The sequence below is a fragment of the Phocoena sinus genome, chromosome 12 (assembly GCF_008692025.1).
Source record: "Phocoena sinus isolate mPhoSin1 chromosome 12, mPhoSin1.pri, whole genome shotgun sequence".
NCBI classification, from domain to species: Eukaryota; Metazoa; Chordata; class Mammalia; order Artiodactyla; family Phocoenidae; genus Phocoena; species Phocoena sinus.
This window is the reverse complement of record NC_045774.1, coordinates 17,741,112-17,766,651: the sequence shown is the minus strand read 5'-3', so window position 1 is coordinate 17,766,651 and position 25,540 is coordinate 17,741,112. Positions and strand designations below refer to the sequence as shown.

At 40.9% G+C, this 25,540-nt stretch overlaps 1 protein-coding gene across 1 annotated transcript in view; it reads left to right on the top strand.

Moving 5' to 3' along the window:
- The first annotated feature begins 6,407 nt into the window (after window positions 1–6,407).
- SASH1 (SAM and SH3 domain containing 1) overlaps window positions 6,408–25,540 on the top strand; it is an 862,598-nt gene continuing 843,465 nt past the window's right edge. The window contains exon 1 of the mRNA XM_032651563.1: window positions 6,408–6,455. The gene's annotated coding sequence lies outside the window, so the exon portion shown is untranslated. The remainder of the gene's footprint in view (window positions 6,456–25,540) is intronic.

The following is a 25,540-nucleotide window of genomic DNA, read 5'->3' as shown; positions in this document are numbered from 1 at the left end:
GTAAATTTTGGAGATTAATCCTTTGTCAGTTGCTTCCCATCATCAAAAAATCTAGAAACAATAAATGCTGGAGAGGGTGTGGAGAAAAGGGAACACTCTTGTACTGCTGGTGGGAATGTGAATTGGTTCAGCCACTATGGAGAACAGTATGGAGGTTCCTTAAAAAACTACAAATAGAATTACCATATGACCCAGCAATCCCACTACTGGGCATATACCCTGAGAAAACCAAAATTCAAAAAGAGTCATGTACCAAAATGTTCACTGCAGCTCTATTTACAATAGCCCGGAGATGGAAACAACCTAAGCGCCCATCATCGGATGAATGGATAAAGAAGATGTGGCACATATATACAATGGAATATTACTCAGCCTTAAAAAGAAACGAAATTGAGCTATTTGTAATGAGATGGATAGACCTAGAGTCTGTCATACAGAGTGAAGTAAGTCAGAAAGAAAAAGACAAATACCGTATGCTAACACATATATATGGAATTTAAGAAAAAAAATGTCATGAAGAACCTAGGGGTAAGACAGGAATAAAGACGCAGACCTACTGGAGAACGGACTTGAGGATATGGGGAGGGGGAAGGGTGAGCTGTGACAGGGCGAGAGAGAGTCATGGACATATACACACTAACAAACGTAGTAAAGTAGATAGCTAGTGGGCAGCAGCCGCATGGCACAGGGATATTGGCTTGGTGCTTTGTGGCAGCCTGGAGGGGTGGGATAGGGAGGGTGGGAGGGAGGGAGACGCAAGAGGGAAGACATATGGGAACATATGTATATGTATAACTGATTCACTTTGTTATGGGGCAGAAGCTAACACACCATTGTAAAGCAATTATACCCCAATAAAGATGTTAAAAAAAAAACAACAACAAAAAAACAAGGGCTGACACAGGCAATACCACAGTCTCAGAATCTCTATGTTGAGTCAAAGAAGCCAGACACAAAGAGACATCCTTCTGACCCCATTCTACAAAGATGAAGAACACGCAAAACTAATCTATGATTTTAGAAGCTGTAAAGTAATTACCTGGAATTGGAGGGTAATACCTGGGAAAAGGGGTACAAAAGAACTTTCTGTGATGTTGTAAAGTTGCTATGTGTTGATTTAAGTAGCGAGGAAACAGGAGCATACATATGTAAAAATTCATCAAGGTGCACACTTAAGGTTTTTGCATTTCCCTATATATGAAATATACTGCAATTAAAAAAAAAGGCTAAGTAGAAGAAAGTTTACAGGTAGAATAGTACATTTAAAATACCAGTACAAAGAAAGTCTATTAAACAACTAGCCTGGATTTTACAATTTATATTTCCAATTTTTACAAGCTTGTTGAAATTTAAAATTAGGCTGCCTTAACACCATGCAAATACGTCATAGTTCTGACCTGAAGATTAGATTTAATAAATGGGTACCTTTAAATATTTATCAACTTAAAAATAGATCACTGATAATGTTTGTCTCATGCCTTTGGGGCATCTATTTTCTATGACTTCGGGAAAAGTACTCATTTTTATTTATATCAACAATTAATAAAATTGAAGAAAGTTGAGATTTTTATTTATTTGAGATGCAAAGTATCCATTATTTCATTCATGACTGTGAACTTGTTTATAAAAGCCCTCCAGAAATAGCTGAGGAATTTCCCGTGCCTACTATACTAGTGAAATTCAAATATTAATAAATGTTTAGTTCTTTGAAATGTGCCTGGGGTGTGTGTCAGTATAAACATACTTCCCTTAACAGAGTGATATGGAAATATTGGCTGCAAAGATTCATATTTTTTGTGAACTAAAAGTGTATGCATGAGTATTTTTTTAATAAATAAATTATATTAGGCACAGTTTGAAATATACCAAAGACATAAACAGGTTCTTCACTGTAACTCTGCTGCTCTGGACCAGAGGTCATGACTTTAATCTTGGCTTTTATGTTGGTAAGAGAAAATGCTGCAGAAGACCCAGGAGACTAAATAACCCAAAGCATTTCCCCTTTTACCTTGGCTATTAGGAAGTTCAGTTATAAAGCAGTGTTCACTTAAGTGCTTACGTCCTTTCAAGTACATGGTGACTTTTAATTTTTTTTTTCATTTCCAATTTTATATACTTCTTTTAAATGAGAATGGGGAAGATGTTATTTTTGAATGGTTTGAAAACATAGCTCCCATTTTACTATGTCTTTGCGAAGAGTTCCAATTTCCTAGTTAGAGACATTCTCCTTAAGGATGAAGTAACTTAAAAAACATTGGTGAGCCCTGGGGGTGTACCAAAGAAACACAAGGATTCATGCTTGGAAGAAATGAATCCTATTGGTAGACGCGTGTTGCTTAAATGACTTGCTGAGAAATGGAATCCCAGCTACTAATACCTGCTGCCACGTGTAGCCTCGTGAAAAGTGAATGCATGAAAGTACAGGGTCTGGCATATAATAGATGCTTGATAAATTCTTCCCTCCAACCCTCTCTCCCGCCTTTCCTGGGGATACCGTGGCCACTGCCATCCCTCTATTAGCTACTCATACAGTAGCGTTTAGCTTTAATAGTTCTGTTCACTTACCATATGGTAATTTCAGAAGATAAATTAGTTAAGAAGAGAGTGAGTGATAATTTGATTCAGATAGATTTTCTTCCTTGTTTTCAGTGTTAATAAATACATTCATGTTGGACACAGCAGGTTGAAGTTATGGGATAAACGTTTCTCATCTGTGAATTCCAATAATTGGGATCACGTGGATCTCTCTCGCTCTTCCTCATAGGAGGGATATTGTGAACAGTCTTTTTCTGGGTGACTCTTACCTGGTGTGTGAGAAGATGCTGTTCTCTGAATGGGAGATTTGTATAGGGCTATGGTAACCCAAAAAGATATTAAGAAAAATTAATAGTATTTCTTGAAAAGCAAGGGAGAAACATGCAGGAAGCCCAGTAAAAGCAAGATCTCTTGTGTAGGCTGTGTGCTCAGCTCTGGCCGCCATGCCACTGGGCCCCAAAAGACTGAAAAAGATACCTGGGAAAAGCAACTTTTCAGATTCGTTGTCCTTTGGAATTGGTTTGTGTCTTATAAACTCGACTTAGAACATAATTATGTCATTTCCATCTTTGCAAATGCGACATGCTCTCAAATCTAAGCTGCAGGCGTTGCTTTATGAAATGAAATTGCTTTCAGTGGAAATTGCTGCGTCAGCTGCATGGTAGTGTCTATTCTGGAAGCTAATTGAAATGACTCTGGCAGGCGCTGGAAACAAATGCTGGGTTACACTAGCTGATGGGGGTCACTTTCTCCAGCGGCACATGTAAAACTTGTCATACTGGCCTGGATTCTAGGAAAGCGCACAGACCTAGGAGAAAGGGAATTTGGCCACTGTCTCCCACACAGTATATACTTCTGGTGGCATTCCAGCCCTCTCTGTGACGGGCACGTGCCTTGTACAATAATAATATCTACATCCCATGACTACCGCACAGGTTTGCTGACATAGATTGTTTAAAAGGCAAAATTTACTGGGCAAGTGAGTCATTTAATTTTTAATACTGATTTTGTCATTATATCCATATTTAGTCTTTTATTCACATTTATCGAATGCCAAATAATTTGGTTATTTATTGAGTACTTAATAATAATGGTTAAATTTTACTGAGTGCTTAGAATATGCCAGAACACTCTACTTTTTACGTTTTAGCGCACTTAATCCTCACAATAGCCCTATCATCTCTGTTTTATGAGTGAGGAAACTGTGATACAACTGAGGCAAAGAGGTTAAATATTTGATCACCATTTGCTGAGTGCCTTAAATGTGCTTGCACTGTGCTGGGTGTTAGGAACACACAGATCGATCAGATACAGCCTGAAGCACAAGGACATGAAAGCCTAGTTGGAGGGAGAACAAGAATAGAAAAACTGACCGGCCTGAAGATGAGAACCCGCTAAAGATGCAGCCCTGTGGAGGGACACCTGGAAGCACTTTAGACCAAATGATGGGGACGGTGGGTGTGGTTCTAAGAGAAAGGTGGGTCTAAAGGGAGCCTGGAGCATACACTGAGCAGCTGGACTTTGAAGCCAGTGGTTAAAATATCAGAGGTCAAAGTAAAGTGAGCTATCAGGAACTGAACAGACAGAGCAAGGTGAGGCCAGAAACTCAGGGAGACTGTCCGCCCCTGAAGCCATATGTGAGGAGACAGAGAGCACCTCTAATAGGCAGACTTCAGTGGTAACCCATTATCTAGCAAGCCTGGAGAGCTTTGTTTCTGTTGAAGCTTTTGGCCAATGTGGGATGCATCCCTCGGGGTACCTGGCCACTTCATGAGTGCAGAAAAGACATTTAAAGAAACCATCCAAGCTTGTTCTCCTGAGCATCCCATTTCTTAGTAAGTCATTTGAGCAACACACGTCTGTCTCTTCCAAGTATTGTATTCATGTGGTACAGTCCCACGGCACATCAATGCTTTTTAAGTTACTTTCTCTTTAAAACGGAGAATGTGTCTCTAACTAGGAAGTTAGAACTCTTTGCAAAAACATAGTAAAATGGGAGCTATGCTTTCACACTGTTCAAAAATAACATCTTCCCCATTCTTATTTAAAAGAAATATATGAGGGCTTCCCTGGTGGCGCAGTGGTTGAGAGTCCGCCTGCCGATGCAGGGGACACGGGTTCGTGCCCCGGTCTGGGAAGATCCCACATGACACGGAGCGGCTGCGCCCGTGAGCCATGGCCGCTAAGCCTGCGCGTCCGGAGCCTGTGCTCCGCAATGGGAGAGGCCACAACACTGAGAGGCCCGCGTACTGCAAAAAAAAAAAAAAAAAAAAAAAAGTCACTGTGTACTTGAAATGAATTAAATACGTAAGTGAACATTGCCTTTATATCTGAACTTCCTAGTAGCCAAGGTAAAAAGGGAAATGCACTGGATTATCTAGTTCCTATAACCTGACAGAAAAGAAGCACAATACCTTTATCTGGAGAGAAACTTTCCTGAGTTCTAGATAAGCATTTCTCGATAAGTGTGGCAGATATGCTATTCCTAAGGAGATTTTTAAGTAAAGATGCTCCTTGAGACTTCTAAAGTCACAAATTATATTGCAGTTGGCTGAAAAGTTCATTCGGAGTTTTCCATAGAGGGAATTTTTGGCCTACCCAATACAAGAAGGGATGCTTGTTTTTTTGTCTCTAAATAAGTGAATCGGAGAGGAAATTGTACCGTTTCTGCTTCAGTGTGATTTCTAAGAGTGAGGGAGAATTGCCCCCTTCAGAAATTTTTGAAGAACAGAGCAGAAAGGAGAAAACTGTTCTCGGCATCACGGGCCAGAGATAACTATTTACTTTATCTAAGTAAGCCTGCCCTTTCTCTTCTCAGTGCCCCACACTGTTCTCTTCCTCACAGATTCTCATCCCTTTTCACTCCTGGTTGCAGGAGTGTTTGGACCATAGTCATTGTTGTGCTATATCTAGAGAGGCCATTCGCATCTCAGCTAGGCAGCCTAGCAAGGGAGGGCGCCCTCTCGTGGTGATTACCCCAAAGACTGACACCCAGGCATTAGGGTACCAGGAGCCCCTGCAGGCTAGTGCCTGGTAGATTCCCTAGGGAAGGTCTGGTGGGGTTCTAGTAGACTGCGGAAGCTTCTGCTGCCGATCTTTTCTGGTCAGTGGCCTCGGGCTACATGATCACCCTTTCAGCTGTTTTGGATTCTGTATGAAGTACAATGTATTTCATCAAAACCGATTGGCTGTTGATGCTTCCTCCTTGGACCCACGTGTTACCCTTGCTGGAAAGAGCCAGGGCACTGTGCTCTTCCTCGGTCCCGGGCCACCCTGTGGGTCTCATCCCTTTTCACTAGCTGTCCTGCGTCCGTCCTACCTGCTGTCTGCTCCACTTCAGCAAACTCGGAGCGCAACCCGCATGGCTAGCCTGCCGCTTTTCTTTCTCAGTGCTCCTTACTGCTCTCTCCCTCACAGGTTCTAGCCTCAGCCTTACTGCCGTAGGACCCCTTGGCCACTGACTTCGCCCACTTCCTACACAGCTCTGCTCTCAGAACCAAGGCCACAGTGCACAGTATTTGACGTGCGCTTTCATTCCTGTAACCTGAATACGAATCAGGGACAAAGCCTGGGTAGGAGTTCACGGTGGGGGCGTGGGGGGGGGCGGGGCGGGGGGAGGTAAGACACAGGCATAACTAATTCTGTCTCAAGGCCACAGGAGCATGTAAATCACATGCTGCAGGAGCGTGTAAATTACTGGGGGAGAAAACACTTCCGGAAGGACCCGGAGAGGCTTCCTGAAGGAGGCTGTGTTCCCTAAAGCAGCGAGCGCTTCTTCCCTCGGGTGCTGAGAATAGGATACAGGTGAGCCCAACAGCCATGGAAGGCTTGGCCGGCTTGGAGGTTACCAGCCAGATCAGTTTACCTCGGTGGACTGTACAGAAGTGGTCAATTCCCGTGTGTATCCTGATGTAAAGACGGTAAGAACACTTTCTTATAGAGGGGCTAGATTTGGACGTCGGGATTGTTGGTATGAGGGGCAGTTGCAAGGGAGACAAGGTTAGACGGAGGAAGTAGAAATAGTTCTGTGTTTTTCTGTGTTTGTGCATGTGACTGGGTTCTTGCGTGCGTAGCAACAGCCGATAAGGCTGAAAAGATGGATCAGCGCCGTCATCACACAGGGCCTTCTTCCACACCTGGCTGCTGGGCTGGAGTTTTACTTTGAAGTTTGGGTTGTCGGTGAAGTTTATGCCTAGTGGAGGGTTATAATTGGAGCGAAGCTTCTTTGGTACTTATATACTTCTTGGGCTAGAAAGGGGAGAGAGGCTGGAGAAGTCCTAGGGGGAGTTTTTGAAGTTTCATCTGTAAGAAATAAGGGAGGGATGGAATCCTTCCCTGTCAAAGGCACCAGGAACTTTTTCCTGTCTCTCTTCTCCGGAGACCATCCCCAAAGGAATATAGTTACTTGGCCCCAATCTCACATTCTTGGGCAGACAGTCTGGCCTGGTGTGATTAGCTGCTCGGGACAGTGTACAAGCAGGGTAGCTGTGTGTGTGGGTGTGAAGGGCAGGGGGCAAGCCAGGGGGTTCCCTGTGAGCTGCCCAGGCTCCCCAAAACATGTCTGCTGTTCTTATATTCTTATTGCTTACTTGGCTACTATCTTCCAATAACCCCTCACGCACAAATAGGATTCTGTGGTTATTTTTGGCCATGCTGGGAGGCTTGTGGGATCTTAGTTCTCTGACCAGGGATCGAACCCGGAGCCTCGGCAGTGCAAGCATGGAGTCTTAACCACTGGACCACCAGGGAATTCCCACAATAGGATTCTTAATGGAGAATTAGCCACCTATGGCAAACTATTTTAATGTCAAAATCATTCTTCTAATACCAAAGGACTTTGACACAAAAATCATATGTCTATATATTAGGTCGTATGCTATGCTTTTGAGTTGCATTGAGCAAACACTACACTAGCATTGTAAGAGGTGTTTGGCCTCCTCTCATACTGAAACGTATACAGGAAGGAATAGGGCAGATGGTGTAATCTGATACTATTTTTGCTATTTCCATGATTTATTTTCCTGTTAGAACATTTTCATTGAAGAAGACAATATAACTCAGCAGATCCTTGTAACAGTTCTTCCTAAAAACAGTGTATATTGTGGAAAAATAAGCATTTGCTCATCATATCTCTGACCTCATTTTGCCTAGTGTATCTGAAAACCTGTGACCTCAAAGGGCCATTGAGTTTAAGTAAGATTGCACACATTAGAGAAAGGAAGAATGGGTAAATGGTAGATGCCAATTTCAATTAGACTGAAATTTAACAGAGGGCATATACATTTGTTTTTTTATTGTGTTTATTTCCTGGGTAAATTTCTTTTACTTTGCAAATTTTTGTAATTCTGAAATCAAAGGAGAGAAAAGAATCTAAAAACCCCCAGTTAGGCTAACAAGGAACCTGAAAGTGGGTCCTGGCTGGGGCATGCATATCCCCACCCCTTCCCCAGGAATGTGGAGGTTCTCCAGTAACTAGGGCCTCGGGAACCATGGCTCATCTGCCTGGGGCACTGGTTTTACTTAACCTGAAGTAAAGAAAAACATTATTTTTATGTTAAAGCAAACAGAGGTAGATTATAGAGAGAATGCACAAAGAGCTTGATTTTTTTAAAATTAAACTTTAAAAAAATTAAAAACTGCCTGTTTAGGGTAGTCCTCCTTCAGCTTGGCATTTAGGCTGGGAGTTGCAGGGGAGGGGGGAGTTGGAGTGAAACTCAAATAGGGAGACGGAGAGAAATAGTTCTTTTATTTCAGACCAGGTATTCCATCGGGGTGGGTTTTACTGGGGTGGGGGGTGCACACGGAGAGTCCATGTGAGTATCAGCGTATATCCATGTGAATATCCCATGTCTGGGAAGGGCTCAGGGTCTCCCAGGGGGTTATAGAATCAATCCGATAGTATTTTCTGGTTAATGTGGATGGATGTTCCCACTGTTGGGGCTTTTAGTCATCATGATAGATGCTGCTGCTTTCATCTTTTATGCTTTCCTAAGGTTAGAATCTCTCAGTATTGGGGCTAGAAGGGACTTGTGGCTTGTCTGGTCTAACTCTCACTCTACAGAATGTGGTCTGGCTGAAAGAGCTAAAATTATTAGGTGAGTTACTGAAATAATTCCGTTATTAAATCACTCAGTTATTTATTAGTTAATTTATTAGGGTAGGAATTTGGTTTTCCTAACTTCCAGTCTTATTTCTTTTGAGAAAATGAAAGTTTAGATATAGAGATATGTTAAGGCTTCTAACCAGTCTTAACTGATTTGAATTTCTTCAGTGCTACATTTCATACCTGGAGCCTTGTCCCAAACCTCAGGCAAACTACAACCCACTCACAGTCGATTTTTAGGTAGCTTAGGATTTTTTCAGGGTTGTTAAAACAAAAACAAACAGGAATATATGGCAAAGATCCTATGTGGCCCTCAAAGTCTAAAATGTTTATTTACTCTCAGCTTCTTTACAGGAATAATTTTCAGACTCCCTAAGGCACATATCCAACCATGGTAACTCCAGATCCAGTCCCAGCCTTGCTAACAGAACCCCACTTCAGTCCCAGGCAGCAGGGTGCTTAGCTCCAGATAATTGGGCACAAGTGATCCAACCAGTCATGATGATTCTCTTCATATTTCTCAGCCTGTTTTGTTGTTAAAAGTAGCCATGTAACTTAGTTCTGACTTGTGAGACCTAAGTGGAAATCTTTTGACTGGGGGACTGGGAGTGGTTTGGGGAAAGCTGTTGCTTTTCTGATTTGACGGCCCCTGTTTTACTTCTTTGAATGTGATATGATGGCTGGTGTTACCAAGAGGAAATGGCCAAGAAGACTGCAGGGTCGTTGGCCTTTACATTATTAAACCAAGAGCAGCAAACACCTATCTCAAGATGTGTGTAAGAAAATTAAATACACGTTTACATAAGCCACTGCAATGGTTTTGTCTGTTACTCGCTGTGAAATATCTTCCTACTGATAGGGGCATCATCCACTCTCAAAAATTCCAATTGTTTCCAGTTTTGTTTTGTTTTGTTTTCCTAGCAAATAGTTTCTGGTCAGTCAAGAGTTACTGGACATTTTTTGTTCTTTATTTTTATCCATAATTGCCCCACCTCCTTAGTACTTACCTTGATATAGATTTAGCCGTTGTAATTTGTGTTAATTTATGCATTTTAAATAAACTCTGTAACCTTGGAAAATTACTTACCCTTTCAGTTTCCAGATTTCTAAAATGGGAATAACAATAGTACCTAACATCATTAGGTCCTTTGGGGGCTTAAAAATTAATGCATGTAAAGCATTTAGCATAGTGTCTGGCACATAATTACGGCTCAAAAATGTGTATTGTTGCTGCTGTTGTTTTATTGTTGATTCCCCTGTTCCTTTTCTTCCTCCTCTTTCTTTCTCTGGGTCTTAAACTTAAAAGGATAAACATTTTAAGTTATATATGGAACTGCACCCCTTTACTAATAGTACAAAGGCCATGGCCTTAGAACTACTCAGGAAATACTTAACCAAAGGAGGAGAAACTTAAACTTTTAAATTCAGGGTTGGAAATAGCCTGATGGTTTCTCATTGAATTTTAATTTTAATTTTTTTTTTTTTTTTTTTTTGCGGTATGCGGGCCTCTCACTGTTGTGGCCTCTCCCATTGCGGAGCACAGGCTCTGGATGTGCAGGCTCAGCGGCCATGGCTCACGGGCCCAGCCACTCCGCGGCATGTGGGATCTTCTCGGACCGGGGCACGAACCCGCGTCCCCTGCATCGGCGGGTGGACTCTCAACCACTGCGCCACCAGGGAAGCCCTTAATTTGAATTTTTGATATTGGACAGATTTGGAGTACAAAGACAGCAGAGGAAGCATTTCTTTTTCTTTCAGGTTTCAAATGTTACCTGGGTAAACTGGAAAAAGATATTTACAAAAGCACCTTATTACCAGCTGAAGGCCTCTGCTTCTGTTTAGCACAGTTTGATTTTTAAAGGATCCAAGTGGTGTGTCACCTGAGTGATATACATTTTGTGTAGGATTTTTTTATCATACCAATTTATATTTCTCATAAAGTACCCTTGGGGTTTTGACAGGGAAGAGAATCTATTTAGTAAAGTTAGGAACAGGGGAAAAAATGTGCCTCTTTTTAAAGTGATGCTTCAAAAGGAGGAATATTTCTATTGCAATAAATTATTTTTTGATTTGCCTCTATATACCTCTTCCTGCTCCAAATCCCCATTCTGAATGGCATCATTAAACAGTGCCCGATGTGAATATTAATGTGAGTCAGGAGAAGTCTGCCAGCCACACACAATGCATTCACATGTTGGCTTTACATAATTATGCTTCCCTTTTCCTGTGTTCTTGAGGCCCAGTCTAGATTTTGCTGTGCTGTCTAGTATATCTGCCGTGAAAATTTCTTTGTATTTGGATGATAGCCTAAAGTATTGCCAGCCTTATACCTCCATGAAATTTGGCTCAGAAGGAACCAAGCTACTGGCAAAAACGAAATTTTACCAGAGTTTTAAAGACACTATTCACATTCCACTGATGTTTTATTTCTTTTTTGTACAGCTATTCCCTGCCACTAGATTATTGTTCTACACCTTTTTTTTTTTTTTTTGCGGTACGCTGGCGCCTCCCTGTTGTGGCCTCTCCCGTTGCGGAGCACAGGCTCCAGACGCGCAGGCTCAGCGACCATGGCTCACGGGCCCAGCCGCTCCGCTTTGCGGCATGTGGGATCTTCCCGGACCGGGGCACGAACCCGTGTCCCCTGCATCGGCAGGCGGACGCTCAGCCACTGCACCACCAGGGAAGCCCTGTTCTATGCCTTTGATATGTGCAGAAAGGTTAATAATATCGGCCTCCATAGCTCAGTGCCTAGGATTTGTTCGGAATAGTTACTGACTACTGAAGGAAAGCCTAGTAAATATTTTCAGTCTGTGAAAAGGTATAGTTCCTCGTGAATGAAATTATTATTGTGGACCAATAGATATTGCTGATAGATGTGCTTGTTGTTTGATTCCCCTAATGTTGGTGAAGTTTCTTTAATCTCATTACAAGCTTTTTGTAGGGGAAATAAGGCCCCAAATACAAGGAGATTATAAGAAAGCTTCTGGCTCCTTTAAATGACTTTATAACCTCTTGCTATGAATGATTTACAATCTAACATACTGAAATAACTTGAAAATTGTATTTATAAACCATTACTAATTTTGAAGGCTTTGTGGGATAAACGATAATTTCTGAAATTCTGTGGTTTGGCAAGTATGGCCTTAATGCCCATTGCAGTCTAGTATAAGAGGCTTTCTTAAGCAAACATATTTTGAGAATTAAAAAAAAAAAGAGTGTATCACCAGGACCCAATGTGGATTTGCTAAGATGATTTGCTCTGATGGTAGGATTGCGGGAGTGCTAGTGAGGAGAGGTCAGGACAGTCTATCTGAATTTCAAAAGACATCTGTCAAAGGATCTCCTGATGTACTCATAGAAAATAGAGAAATTTGGTCTAAATCAATGGTTGTCAAAGATTCGTTTGAACACAAAGGATTTTTTTTTTCAAACAAAAGATCATGAGGAAATATGGTATGCAAAAAAATAAAAAGGAAAGAAAAAAGAAAAGAAAAAGAGTCGGCTTAGGGAGAGGAGAGAGTACCCACCCTTTGCTCCTTTATTTCCTGCAGCCCCTGGACCTCATAATACTCTATGGAGAACAGATGGGAAGCCACTGGTGTATAGAATAACATCTTTGGTTGGTTTCGTAATTGGTTGAAGGACCATACCCAAATAGTACTCATTATTAACTTGATGACATTCTGCAATACTCCTGCAATGGAATGTCACAGAGATTCATTCATCCTCTATTTCTCATGCTTCCCATTTTCTAAATTTCTTGTGTAGATCAAGACATTGGTGATGATCAAATTCCTGAATATGAAGCTAGAGGAAATATTAACATATCGGATGGCAAAATCAGACTCTAAACAGCTCTCAAGGGGTAGAGTGATAGGAAATCCAATAGGATGAAATGCAATGGCATAGATGAAAAGCCCTGCATTTAGGTTATTAAAACCAGTCATATGCATACAAGACAGAGGATATAATTTAGCAGCAAGTATGAGAAAGGTTTGGGGGTTTCAGTCAATTTTAAACTAATTGGTAGTCAAAAGTAGTAAAAAGTTAATATCTGGGCCAGGGCAACACAGGACCTCACATTCACTGACTGTCAGAACCAATCTGAACTGTGGGGTTCAGTATGGTAATAATGATTGTTAAGTACTTGCTCTGTGTCAGACTTACTTTTACTTTACATGAACTGTGATCCCCAGATTCCTGATCATATAGCTTCTTCGTGTGTGTGTTTGTGTGTAGGGGGGTGCACCAAGAACCTCCTGTCTGTGCCACCTCTCCTCACAGCCCAGAGGCAATGGAGGCGGCATCCTGACTGCCATTCTAGCCCACCGGCAGTGATTGCTCTGAAGATCCAAGTCCGACTCCCATCCATTGAAGAGTTTTTAATGAGTCATGATCCTTGGATTTTCTTAAGACAAAACTGACCTAGTTTTTCACTCATTCTTTACAAAGATGAATCAAAGAATCAGGGATGTGTCCTGTGACTGATTTTGACTATTTGTTCACTTCTAATCTAGTCCTGAGTCATGAAATTTGCAAGTGTGTGTAAATGGCTAATGCTCTTTAAAAAATAACAATAAGCCTTAAAAATAATATTCTTTCCAAACTCATGCTGTGGAGAACATTAGATCAGTTCCACTATTTGTGCCTCATAACGAATTTTAACAGGCTATTTAATTATAATTAAAATTAAAATATAAATTCTCCCTTCCTCTCTCTTTTTTCACATTTTTCCCTTCTCACTGCCTTAACCTCTTTTCTCCTTTGTTCCTTCAACACATTAAGCATTTTCTATGCCACAGGTCCTGGAGAACAAAAAGAATAAAGTGAGGTCGGTTAGTCAGTGTTCAGGTGTAACCCTTGGACTAAGAAGTAAGTTGAATGAAATGACAGATACACGGGCAGTTTTAGTTTTTGGTTACTCTCTTAAGAGAGACCATCTTACTCAATGCCTAAGGCTCAATGCAGTTTCTTCCAAAATGCACCAAATAGAGCATTTTTGAGGCCAAGTACCTAGTTCTTTATTTTAAAACCGTAGTAATTATTGCAGATAAGCTCTCGCCAGGGGTTATACTCTACTTGCTTTGAGAAGATGAAAAATTCCAGCTGGCACCCCTTGCTCTCACTTCTCTTTGTAAGGTTTCCTGGCCTTCAGGCTGCAGCTTCTCATTCCCTCTGTCACCGGGGGGAAATGGCCAATGACAGCGTTCGCTTTGCTGGTTGCTGAGTGGATCAGGAGTGACTGGGGACATCTGCTCACACTAGCGCCGTCTAGCATTTTGTGGAGATAGCTGTAGGAGGAAGCTTATACCCACATGAGCCGACAACTGCTGTTTTTCCAAGTAAAGTACTGATATAGGTATGGAAATAATTTCCTCTGGAGGCCGATGCACAACAGCTTCTATGCAAAGCATTTAACTCGATCTGGTAATTTGTATATAATTTTAACATTCCAGTTCATTTTTTTTACAGCATTCCAGAAAGTTATGCTACTGCTGCTTTTTCTTATTCCTCCTCTTTTCCCTTTCCCTTTCCTTTCCTTCCTTTTGAGAATTTAAAAAGTTTTGGTGCAAACTTTGTTTTCCCCTTTATTTAAAAAGGGTATTATTGAGATATCATCCGCATACCATACAATTCGCCCATTTAAAGTATACAGTTCAGTGATTTTTAGTATATTCACAGAGTTGTGTAACCAGCACCACAGTCAATTTTAGGACACTTTTATTACCTCAAAAAATAAGCCCTGTATGTGTTGGCAGTCACTCCCCACTTATCCCCAACTCCTACCCAATGCCAGCCCTCAGCAGCTGCTAATCTGCTGTCTGTCTCTATAGATTTGCCTATTCTAGAAATTTAATATAAATGGAATCATATGTCTGGTCTTTTAGATGGTCTAATATATGGTCTTTTATGATGGGCTTCTTTTATTTAGCATAATGTTTTCAAGGTCCGTCCACACTGAAGCGTGAATCAGTATTTCATTCTTTTTTATGGGTGAATAATATTCCATTGTATAGATATACCATGTTTCCATTCTCTCATCTTCTTGAGGCCTCAGTTTTTAGCTCATCTATTGGATTATAAGTATTTTAAGGGCAGGGATTTTTTTTCCCCACAAGGCTTGTTTTCTGCAACATATAATACAACACCTGCAATATAGTGCAAATTCAATAGTGTTGAATTGATGTTATAGAAGTATATGTGGAAAAAATGAATTTGTTCTCTTAGCTTTGGCAGAGTGAAGGTTCTGAAGGAAAGATATGAAAGGGACAGTGAGAGAAATGATTTGACATAATAGATTGAATGAGTATGAAATTTGAAAAGGAGTAAAATAAAGAAGAGGGGCAAAGCACCTTAGTGGGACACAGAGGACCTTGGAAAGAAGGTTCAGAGAGCAGGAATAGCCAATCAGAGACACACATAGACACACAGAAGCAGTTTGAGTTAAGAGCCAAAATTTTAGTGTATTTATCACAGATTATGTCGAAAATTTTGGCAGAGACAACTGCCAAAATTTTGCTCTGTTTTGTTTGTTTAGTTTTGTAGATATCATGAAGTTGTTGAAATTAGAATGGGAAACTAGTTCATTCATGAATAATTGACATTTTTGTGGCTTGTCACCGTCTTCATCATCGCCATCACCATCATGTCACTGCTATTGTCACACCACCACCAGCAGAAGCATCGTGAACGTTTATTGACTGCATATTGAAATGTTTTGAAAATGGCCGTTTCTTGGTGTTCAGGACTCTAGCCTAAAACATTTTACATGTGTTATTTTGTTAGTCTTCCTAACAATTCTATGAGGTAGGACCTATTAATATCCCCAGTTTTACATATGAGAAAAGTGAGGTTGGAATTTGAATTAGATTTGACTACTGACTCTGATAGCCATACATACATTTTTCTAAAGTAATTTGTAGTTGCAACTCCTAAACCTTTTATTTTAAGTCTTTTTTTAAAATTAATTAATTTTATTTTTGGCTGCATTGGGTCTTCGTTGCTGCGCGTGGGCTTTCTCTAGTTCTGGCGAGTGGGGGCTACTCTTCGTTGCGGTGTGCAGGCTTCTCATTGCGGTGGCTTCTCTTGTCACAGAGCACGGGCTCTAGGCACGCGGGCTTCAGTAGTTGTGGCATATGGGCTCAGTAGTTGTTGCTTGCGGGCTCTAGAGTGCAGGCTCAGTACTTGTGACTCATGGACTTAGTTCCTCCGCAGCACGTGGGATCTTCCTGGATCAGGGCTCGAACCCGTGTCCCCTGCGTTGGCAGGCAGTTTCTCAACCACTGCACCACCAGGGAAGCCCCGTAGCTTCTAAACTTTTAATCCAATTTCTGCTTCAGTCCCTTTTGACTTGGTGATGATTTCATAGTTATGGTGGTTTGGATGACTGTTAGTAAATATTCACACCCCTCCTGTTCTCCCTGTGGATGGCATGTGCTTCCCACCCAACTAATCTGGGCTTCTGTGACTGGCTTTCACCACTGGAACATTATGGGACATGATATAAGCAGAGGCCTTAAATGTGCTTGCACTCTTTGGCTGGCTTTTCATACTCTATTGATCCATCACAAAAAGAGGATGCCCAAATAGCCACTGCCCCTTCAGTCTAGGGCCTAAAATGAATATGTGTGGAGCAGACCTGAGCCAAGCTGCCTGGCACCGAGCCCAGCTGACCCTTAACCTGAAACTCACTCGGATCAGCTTAACTACACAAATCTAAGAGCGTGAGACTAAATGCTTGACACTGCAAGCAACCGGGTTGGGGTGGAAGGTTACACTGACCTACGGCAGCAGTTTTGACTATTATAATAGTATCTATTTGTTCTTTCATTTATTTAGTAATTAATTTCACCAAGGCTGATTTGATTGTCTACCATGTGTCAGTCACTGTAGCAGGTGTTGGGCTTATAAAGATGCATCCAGTAAAGTTTTTTTTTTTTTTTGCGGTACGCGGGCCTCTAGCTGCTGTGGCCTCTCCCGTTGTGGAGCACAGGCTCCAGACGCGCAGGCTCAGCGGCCATGGCTCACGGGTCCAGCCGCTCCGCGGCATGTGGGATCCTCCCGGACGGGGGCACAAACCCGCGTCCCCTGCATCGGCAGGTGGACTCTCAACCACTGCGCCACCAGGGAAACCCCAGTAAAGTTTTTATTGTCTTGCATTTGGTGTTTATTTAGTCAGGAAAGATGATGTGTCCATACATTATTAGAAGACAGTATAAAAGCTGGTGAGAGCCCTAGCAGGTGGCTAAATCTATGCTCTGGGAGTTCCAAGAAGAGGATATTATGAATGGCTGGATGTATCCAGAAAGGCTAATGGTTGGATGTATCCAGAAAGGCTATGAGAATGCAAGGTAATATATGTAACAAGTAATAGGATTAAACTCTGCTGAACACCAAGAAATGTACATTTTCATGAGGTTGGCAATCATGTTTCTAGCAAACAGAGATAACACCCTCATCAAAAATTGAGAAATTAGATGTCGATCATCAAAAATTGAAAAATTAGAATATCCCCCAAGAATTCATTTGTATGGGCACGTGATCAAGATACTTGCATGAAACTGTAGAAATGAAATACAAAATCCCCTCATTTCGTTCTTTTTATGTCACCTGGCCTGGATCATAAAAAATAAGATACCTGTCATTGGATTCCTATATTTGTCACTTCTCACCAATTTTTTATTTTTTCTGTGGCCATTGCCTGGCATGTTGCTGCCCAGTGGTTATGCATTTAGGCTCTGGGGTCAGATAGACCTGGGTGAAGATCCAGCCGCTCTACACCAAGCAACCTTTATAAAGCGTCAGTCATGTGGCAGACCAAATGTTAACTACTATTATTCACAGTATGATCCAAACCCTTGATGAACGGCTCCTGAGACACAGGGGTCCCCTGCTGCTACCTAATGCTCAACAGACAAATTTTAAGTATACCTTTAATTTAGATGAAAGAAGGATTTAGAGAAATTAAAAAAAAAAAAAAGACATCGTGTTGGGTGAATAGAGGAATGTGTGTTAGAATCACTCATCACAGAAAGTAATACTCCAGCCATGTGAGGACAGCAAGGAGAGAGAAGTGACAGCAGCCAGCAGCAGGCTGAGATCTGGGTGCTGGAAAACCCACAGAGGACTGCTCACCTGGCACAGAGCTGCCCAAACGCCAGCCAGCCACCATTCTCTGGGACCCGCCGAGACACTCGAGGCAGCGTGGCTCCATCTGCCAAGCCCCCATCCTGTTAAGCAGAGAGGAGATCCCTCCACAACAGGGGGAGTCCAGGTTGGGTGAAGAGTGCCCCCCCTATTCAGCTCAGCGCCTAAGGTTCTCCATCAAACTTAACATTGAAGGAATAAACTCGTTTTAGCTCCAGATCCCTGGGGAACTTGCCTCATCATAAGCAAGTATGGCTTTATGTCTCTGAACCACAGCTTTTCCTCTCTGTAGAGCAGAGAGGATAATACCTACCTGTGGCCCTTGGGGTTGTTTCATGGTTGGAATGAAATATTGCATATAAATGGACAAACCCTCATGTCCCTGTTGGATGTAAGGGATGAAGGACTAGAAAGCTGTTGCCATCTTGGTACTTCCCAGAGATGCCCAGATATGAACATCTTAGCAAAGCTTTTTTTTTTTTTTTTAATCGACAGTCTTCTCTTAAAGAAAACATGCAGTTTAGCCGGCAAGGCTTAGCTGACGCTTGTATGCCTTTTCATTTTGAAAAAAGAAAAAGAAACCGTCTCATCAAAATTTTTAGCTTTTCTAAATACCCCCCTGTGCGACCAAAGGCTGTTCACCATGATGGGGACATGAGGACTAATGGGTTCATTCTTACTCTTTGGCACAGCAGCTGTTTCAGGAAAATGAATGGGAGACTGTCATCAGAGCACTTTCCTGTGTATGATTTACACGTCTTCTTTTTCATGGGCAAAGTCTGCTTTTTTTTTTTTTCACTTCAACAAGCTTAATACTTTTGTTCAGTAACAGCCATTATTAATTTCTCTCATGCACATATTTTAAATTCCTCACATGACAGTTTAGAGAAACTAATGAAAACTAGAGTGTGTTAGCATATCACATCCCAACAGAGACCTCCTCATACATTCAGTTACACTTAGTGATGGTAACAGGACTACAGAGAAAAGCATTACCATTTATACCTGCTTGCTCCTGTGCTGTCTCTCAATCTCTCTCTTTCCACCAGATATTTGGAAAAAATATAGCATTAAGCAAAGGAAAAGTCAATTTTGATGCTATTTTAAAATAAGGTTATTTCTAAAAATGCTTGTGCTCTTGGTAAGAAACAGGATGGTTATAGCACATGTAACTTACTTATTTGTCAGTTAGGAACATTAGTCCATCTATCTACACTACTGAAAATTTTTCCTTTGTTCACCAAAGCCTTCAAAGGTATTAAATAAAGATATTTTTTTTCTGCCTAGATATATACTTTGGCAATTTGATTTTGTTTTAAAGTAGCATAATTACATTTTCTCTGTCCATTCTGTGAATCACAGCTACCTTGAGAATGCCTTTGAAAAGCTTGACTAGGAATGTAAGACACGGGAGACTGGTGTCTGAGGGTATTGTTGCTCGCCCCGTCTCCTGAGCCTGGTTTGAAATTCAGCTCTGCCCAGCAGGGCCTGCCCTGAGCTGTGTGGTATTATTTTTAGAACTGTGGGCCTGAGTAACCGTGCGTGTGCCATGGCCAGCAGATTGGCCAAGTCATCTTCGGGTAAATAGTGTGGGGCTCTCAATCCTTGATGCCAGACACTTTTATAGCCTATTATGGGGTAAATTAAAGGCACAATTTATTCTTCATGAGTCTGTCAACTTCAGGATTTTCTGTTTTAGATGATGACCTTCTCTAATTCAGGGACAATGCTGTTAAGTTTATTTTGTGTTACCTGTATGTGCATTTTGATTCAAATTTAATAATATACTCATTTACTAGCTAATGATTTGGTAGACTAGTGTTTTCAAACATGCTTATTAATTTGTTTGTTTCAAACCAAATACTTGCTGATTTTTCCCAGTAAGAAAGAACAGTTAGGGCACATATGTAGACATCAGTTGACCTGGATACGTTCTGTGCAGGCATTGTGCTATGTATTCTGGTTCTAAAGATAGACAAGATAAAGTCAATTATTTAGGCTGTAAACTGCAAATACTTGGCAAATGAAAGTTATTCCGTTTCTAACCTTTTGTAAATTTTTATAGTCTTGGAATCCATGCCAGGAAGCCAGAGTTTCTAACTTTGACGTGGTTACAATTCTGATCTAAGTATAATACTGTAGTTAATGTGAATTAGTAACAAAATACAAAAGCACAAGTAGGGCTTCCCTGGTGGCGCAGTGGTTGAGAGTCCGCCTGCCGATGCAGGGGACACGGACTCGTGCCCCGGTCCGGGAAGATCCCACATGACGCGGAGCGGCTGGGACCGTGAGCCATGGCCACTGAGCCTGCGCGTCCGGAGCCTGTGCTCCGCAACGGGAGAGGCCGCAACAGTGAGAGGCCCGTGTACCGCAAAAAAAAAGCACAAGTAATGAAATTTGTAATTTTAAAAATGCTGAACCTTATGCAGTACTTGATCTGTGAAAATATATGTATGTTCAAGGTGAGGATATTAAAGTTTTATTCTGTATAGCCAATGTATATATTTACTAGCGTGAATGGTATTTTCAATATGAGATGTCTCCAAGCTTCATGCGTAGCTCAAACCTGTGCTCACGCTGGTCAGGAAGGATGGAGCTGCTGCTCTGGGGCCCCCTGAGGAGTGACGGCTCATCCTCAGCTCAGCGGGCTCCGTTACCAAAGTGGGGGTGCTGCATCCTCCCCACACCAAAGTTCTCTTTTGTTACCCAGAAGACCTGGAAGGAAAGCAGGAACAGAGAAGAGAATAGGCTTGCATTCCCTCGGAGCAGCTAGCTGCCTTTCTGACTCAGAAAGATTGAAAAACATGCTTATAAATGTTTCCTCAGCTTCTTTCTCTGGAAGGATTTTCGTATGTTCCCTCTTAGAAAACCATAATAGTTATTCAGATTCATCAGTTTGAACATCCACTCTGTTTTGATTGACTGCCCATTCCCTAAAAACTTCAGTGTAGGTTTTTTTAATAACCATGTAGAAACAAGGACAACTTCCAATTGAGACAGTTATTTATTGATTTATTTTCGTTAGGAAAGGTTGCTTCTGATTATAAAGGGCAAGAATATTGCAGGGTTTTTTTGTGAGGGTAAAGTTGGGGGAAAAGAGTAAGTTACTATTTGAATTATTCAGCTGAGGCTGTACACATTGCAGTTAAAAGGCTTAGAGGTAAGGGATTATGAGTGTAAAATTAAGCAGAGCTCTTCAAAACCTCACCAAGTTCTAAGGAGGATTCGTAAAGTATGGTTAAAATGCTAAAATGTGCTCACAAATTGAAGAAAGATACATTTTTGAACTTCACATCTACCCAGTAAATCAGGATTACTTTGTTCACCCCATTTAAAACAGGTTCAATGTGAAGTTTCCTTATGAAAAAAAGTAAAATTTTATGATGCTTTTGCCTTAATACCAAAATGGAAAAGCACCTAGAAAAGTTGCCAAGTCAGTCGGCCACTGGCTTTGTCAGATTTTGCTTCAAAGCCATGACCTACAAAGTTAGACCTGGGGACTTTGTCTTCAAGAAGATCACTCAGATGCTTATCTTGTTGCTAAGCAGTTAAGTATTTTTTAATTTCATGTTAGCTTCCCTTGTTCTGCCCCCCTCAAATCCTCAAATATCCCTTTGAAGATTCACTGAACCCTTGTAGAAACTTTAACATTGCATAATAGTAACTTCAGTTTCCTTAATCCTCTGTAAACCTGCTTTAACATCCAGGAGACATTAATAATAGTTGGACAATGATGGATGGGCATTGCTTTGTAGAGTGGGGCGGGGATACAAGATCTGAGAAGTCCAGATTTTTAACCTGATCCCTGAATTCTTCTGCCTGTAGCAGCTCGTTCAGTGCTCAGCTCTTGCAGCTGAAATATTTGATTCAAAGTTGGAGGTCCAAGATTGGAAGATTTTCCCCGAGAATTTCTTTTCCCAAGTCCTTCCATTAAAAGGGGCTTCAACAACGCGTGATGCAGTCAGTCCTCTGCCCACTTGCTGGGGGGCTCTCTTTAGATGCTAGCTGATTCATTGGCCTCAGTGAAGTCAAAGAGCCCTCTTCACAGTGGGTGTGATGGAGCAAGTCACCCCCATTGGGAAGATGGACCTGTTGGACATGGTAAAATGCAGTGTTCAGGAGAGAGGCATAAGGAAGGGCACCTTTCAGAACTTCTGCATGTCAGGTTGCTCTCTCCAACTTGGTTATTGTCTTATGTGACTCTGACTCTCTTCCTCTCTCTGTCTTTTTAAGTTATTTGCTCAAAAATTTAATGGTTGGATGACTAGACTCTCATCATAAAATTTCAAAATGTCTATAAAGAGTGTGTGTTTTTAAATGATTCAGATCCTAAATTTTAAAGAGTTTTGTACGTGATTAGCATCCAGCTGTCTCAAACCCTGCTGTGAGCTTTCTTTGGTATTCTGCCCCACATGCCATTGCAAGACTTGTGTGGTTACATTTATAGTATATGATGGGAGGCAAGCAATACAGAATCTATTCATTTTACCTATAAACGTGGAATAACTTAACTTTTAGAGTTTTGCAGTAAAATTCTTGTCTGCTTCATTGGAGTTTGATTTCATGATGTACTTACTAAAATTAATTTCCTCTTAATGCAGTTATAAAATGCTTAGAGGAAAAATAATATTCTTGGAATACTTGATTTTTTTTTTTTTTTTTTTGGCTGTGTTGCTGCACGCGGGCTTTCTCTAGTTGCAGCAAATGGGGGCTACTCTTTGTTGCTGCGCACGGGCTTCTCATTGTCGTGGCCTCTCTTGTTGCGGAGCATGGGCTCTAGGTGCGCAGGCTTCAGTAGTTGTGGCGTGTGGCTCAGTAGTTATGGCTCGCAGCCTCAGTAGTTGTGGCACACAGGCTTAGTTGCTCCGCAGTATGTGGGATCTTCCTGGGCCAGGGATCGAACCTGTGTCCCCTGCATTGGCAGGCAGATTCTTAACCACTGTGCCACCGAGGAAGCCCTGGAATACTTGATTTTTTTGTTACAGCGATGACAGTCTAACATGAAGATGTTTGATTTGTTTTCCTATTTTATTCTTCTGTTTTAATTCCTTCAGTCTGGAAATAATGAATTACACCTTTTGTTAAAACTTTCCCTTTTGTTTCCTGTAAAGTGAACAATGAGATTATTACACACACATCACACAATGTCTTTTCTTTTTCTTTGTAGGAAAATAATGAGCTAGATTATAGCTTACTGCAAAATGTATGTGGCACTTGTAATTATTTCTTAGTTTAAAAAATATCCATTTTCTTTTCAACTTTCTTGCTTTAAAGATTTGATAAAAATTTTTAGCTTCCAGCTTTTCTCATTCTTATTCATTGTTGTTCTTGGTGCATTTAATTTCATATATCACAGGCTGTGAAAAAGGCCCTGAATAATATCCTTGGTAGAAATGTCAGTTCTCTGGGCCTCAGATTCCTTATCAGTAAAATGTACCCTAGATGATCCCAGAAATCTTCTGAAGCTCCAATTTATTTATTTATTTGTTGGTTTATTTTATTTTTTAATTAAAAGATAGCTGATGTGCAAATATTATGTTAGTTTCAGGTATGCTATGTAATGATTTGACATTTTCGTACATTAGGAAATGATCACCATGATAATGTTTGATAGGATTCACCCATGAAACCGTCTGGTCCTAGACTTTTGTTTGTTGAGAGTTTTGTTTATTACTGATTCGGTTTCATTACTGGTAATTGGTCTGTTCATGTTCTCTATTCTTGTTTCAGTCTTGAAAGATCGTATGTTTCTAGGAGTTTATCCATTTCTTCTAGGTTGTCCATTTTATTGGCATGTAATTGTTCGTGGTAATCTTATTATCCTTTGTATTTCGGTGGTGTCAGTTGTAACTTCTGCTCTTTCATTTCTGATTTTATTGATTTGGGCCCTCTCTCTTTTTTTCCTGATGAGTTTGGCTAAAAGTTTATTAATTTTGTTTTTCTTTTCAATGAACCAACTCTTAGTTTCATTGATCTTTTCTATTGTTTTTTAGTCTCTATTTCATTTATTTCTGCTCTGATCTTTATGATATCTTTCCTTCTACTAACTTTGGGTTTTGTTTGTTCTTCTTTTTCTGGTTCCTTTAGGTGTAAGGTTAGGTTGTTTATTTGAGATTTTTGCTTTTTCCTGAGGTAGGCTTGTATCAGTATAAACTTTCATTTTAGAACTGCTTTTGCTGGGTCACGTAAACTTTGAATCCTTATGTTTCCATTTTCATTTGTCTCCAGGGATTTTTAAATTTCCTTTTTGATTTCCTCAGTGACCCATTGGTTGTTTAGTAGTGTATTGTTTAACCTCTGTGTGTTTTTTGCAGTTTTTTTCCTTGTTGTTGATTTCTAGTCTCATATTATTATTTTTGGAAAAGATTCTTTTTTTTTGCCGTACGTGAGCCTCTCACCGTTGTGGCCTCTCCCGTTGCGAAGCACAGGCTCCGGACGCTCAGGCTTAGCGGCCATGGCTCACGGGCCCAGCCACTCAGCGGCATGTGGGATCTTCCCGGACCGGGGCACGAACCCGTGTCCCCTGCATCGGCAGGCGGACTCGCAACCACTGTGCAACCAAGGAAGCCCTTGGGAAAGATTCTTGATATGATTTAAGTCTTCTTAAATTTACTAAGACTTCTTTTATTGCCTAGCATGCACTCTGTCCTGGAGAATGTTCCATGTGCACTTGAAAAGAATGTGTATTCTGCTGCTGAACCTTCAGTTCAGATGACAGTATAATCATGGCAGCAATCAAGGTTAATAGGTCATTACGGTGACTGAATTATCCTGCTCATGCACTGCATTTTTGACACGTGACCTTTACATTCAAGCTGCAAGGTCCTCTTTTACATGTTCCCTGAAAGACATTCGTTCTTAGGGACATCTACCAGCATTTAGTGCTAGTGGTCATGTATCCCAACCTTTTCATTTTACAGATAAGGAAAACAAAACAGTGTTTTATTAAAACAACAGTGTGAGAGCAAATAAACTGACTTTTTGTTGCTTTCTAATAGCTGTGGGACCCCAGTCTTACTATAAATAATCCCAAACCAAGGCTGCAAAACTCAAAGCTAATTCTCTAAAATATTCGTACGGTCAAAGTCTTCCCACTGCCTCTGAGGCTGCCTTCTTGCTTATCTGGGTGGAGGGGCTCAGTGCGAATGTGAATGGGGTTGGTCCCAGTGGTTAGTTGGTTGCCATCTGCACCATTGTCACCCCAGAATAAAGTCACTGAAAAGAAACAGAAAATACATACCACTTAGGTGTGTCTCACTTTATGGAGATAATTATTACTTACCCAGATACAAGAAATTTAGCCAATAAACTTATCATGATGTAATAATTTTATTCTTTATTCTGGTGAGAAATACTTAGTTGTTTCATATCTGTTTCATGCTCTCTACTCTGATACTCTATTTGATCCTGCAAATCCTCACGTCTACAGACATGTGAATAGTTACTTTATTTACCGTTCATCTTAAAAGATTGAGATGTTTAGTGCTTGCATTTTGCACATGCCAGAGATTTATATTTTAAATTTAATGCTCTGTGCCTAGTCCTCTGATAAACTTAAGAATGTATTAGAAGGAAATAATTGCTTGGCCTAGACAAATGAAGATGTGATGGGAGAAAGTCTGGCAGGAGATGAGAATGGAGGTGTGGGATCAAATTTCTGTTGTTCATCTTTTTTTCAAGACCTTCAAATTATACAAAATTAGTACAACTCTGAAAATTCATAAAGCTGGTTGTGGAAACAGTTTTCCATCTTCA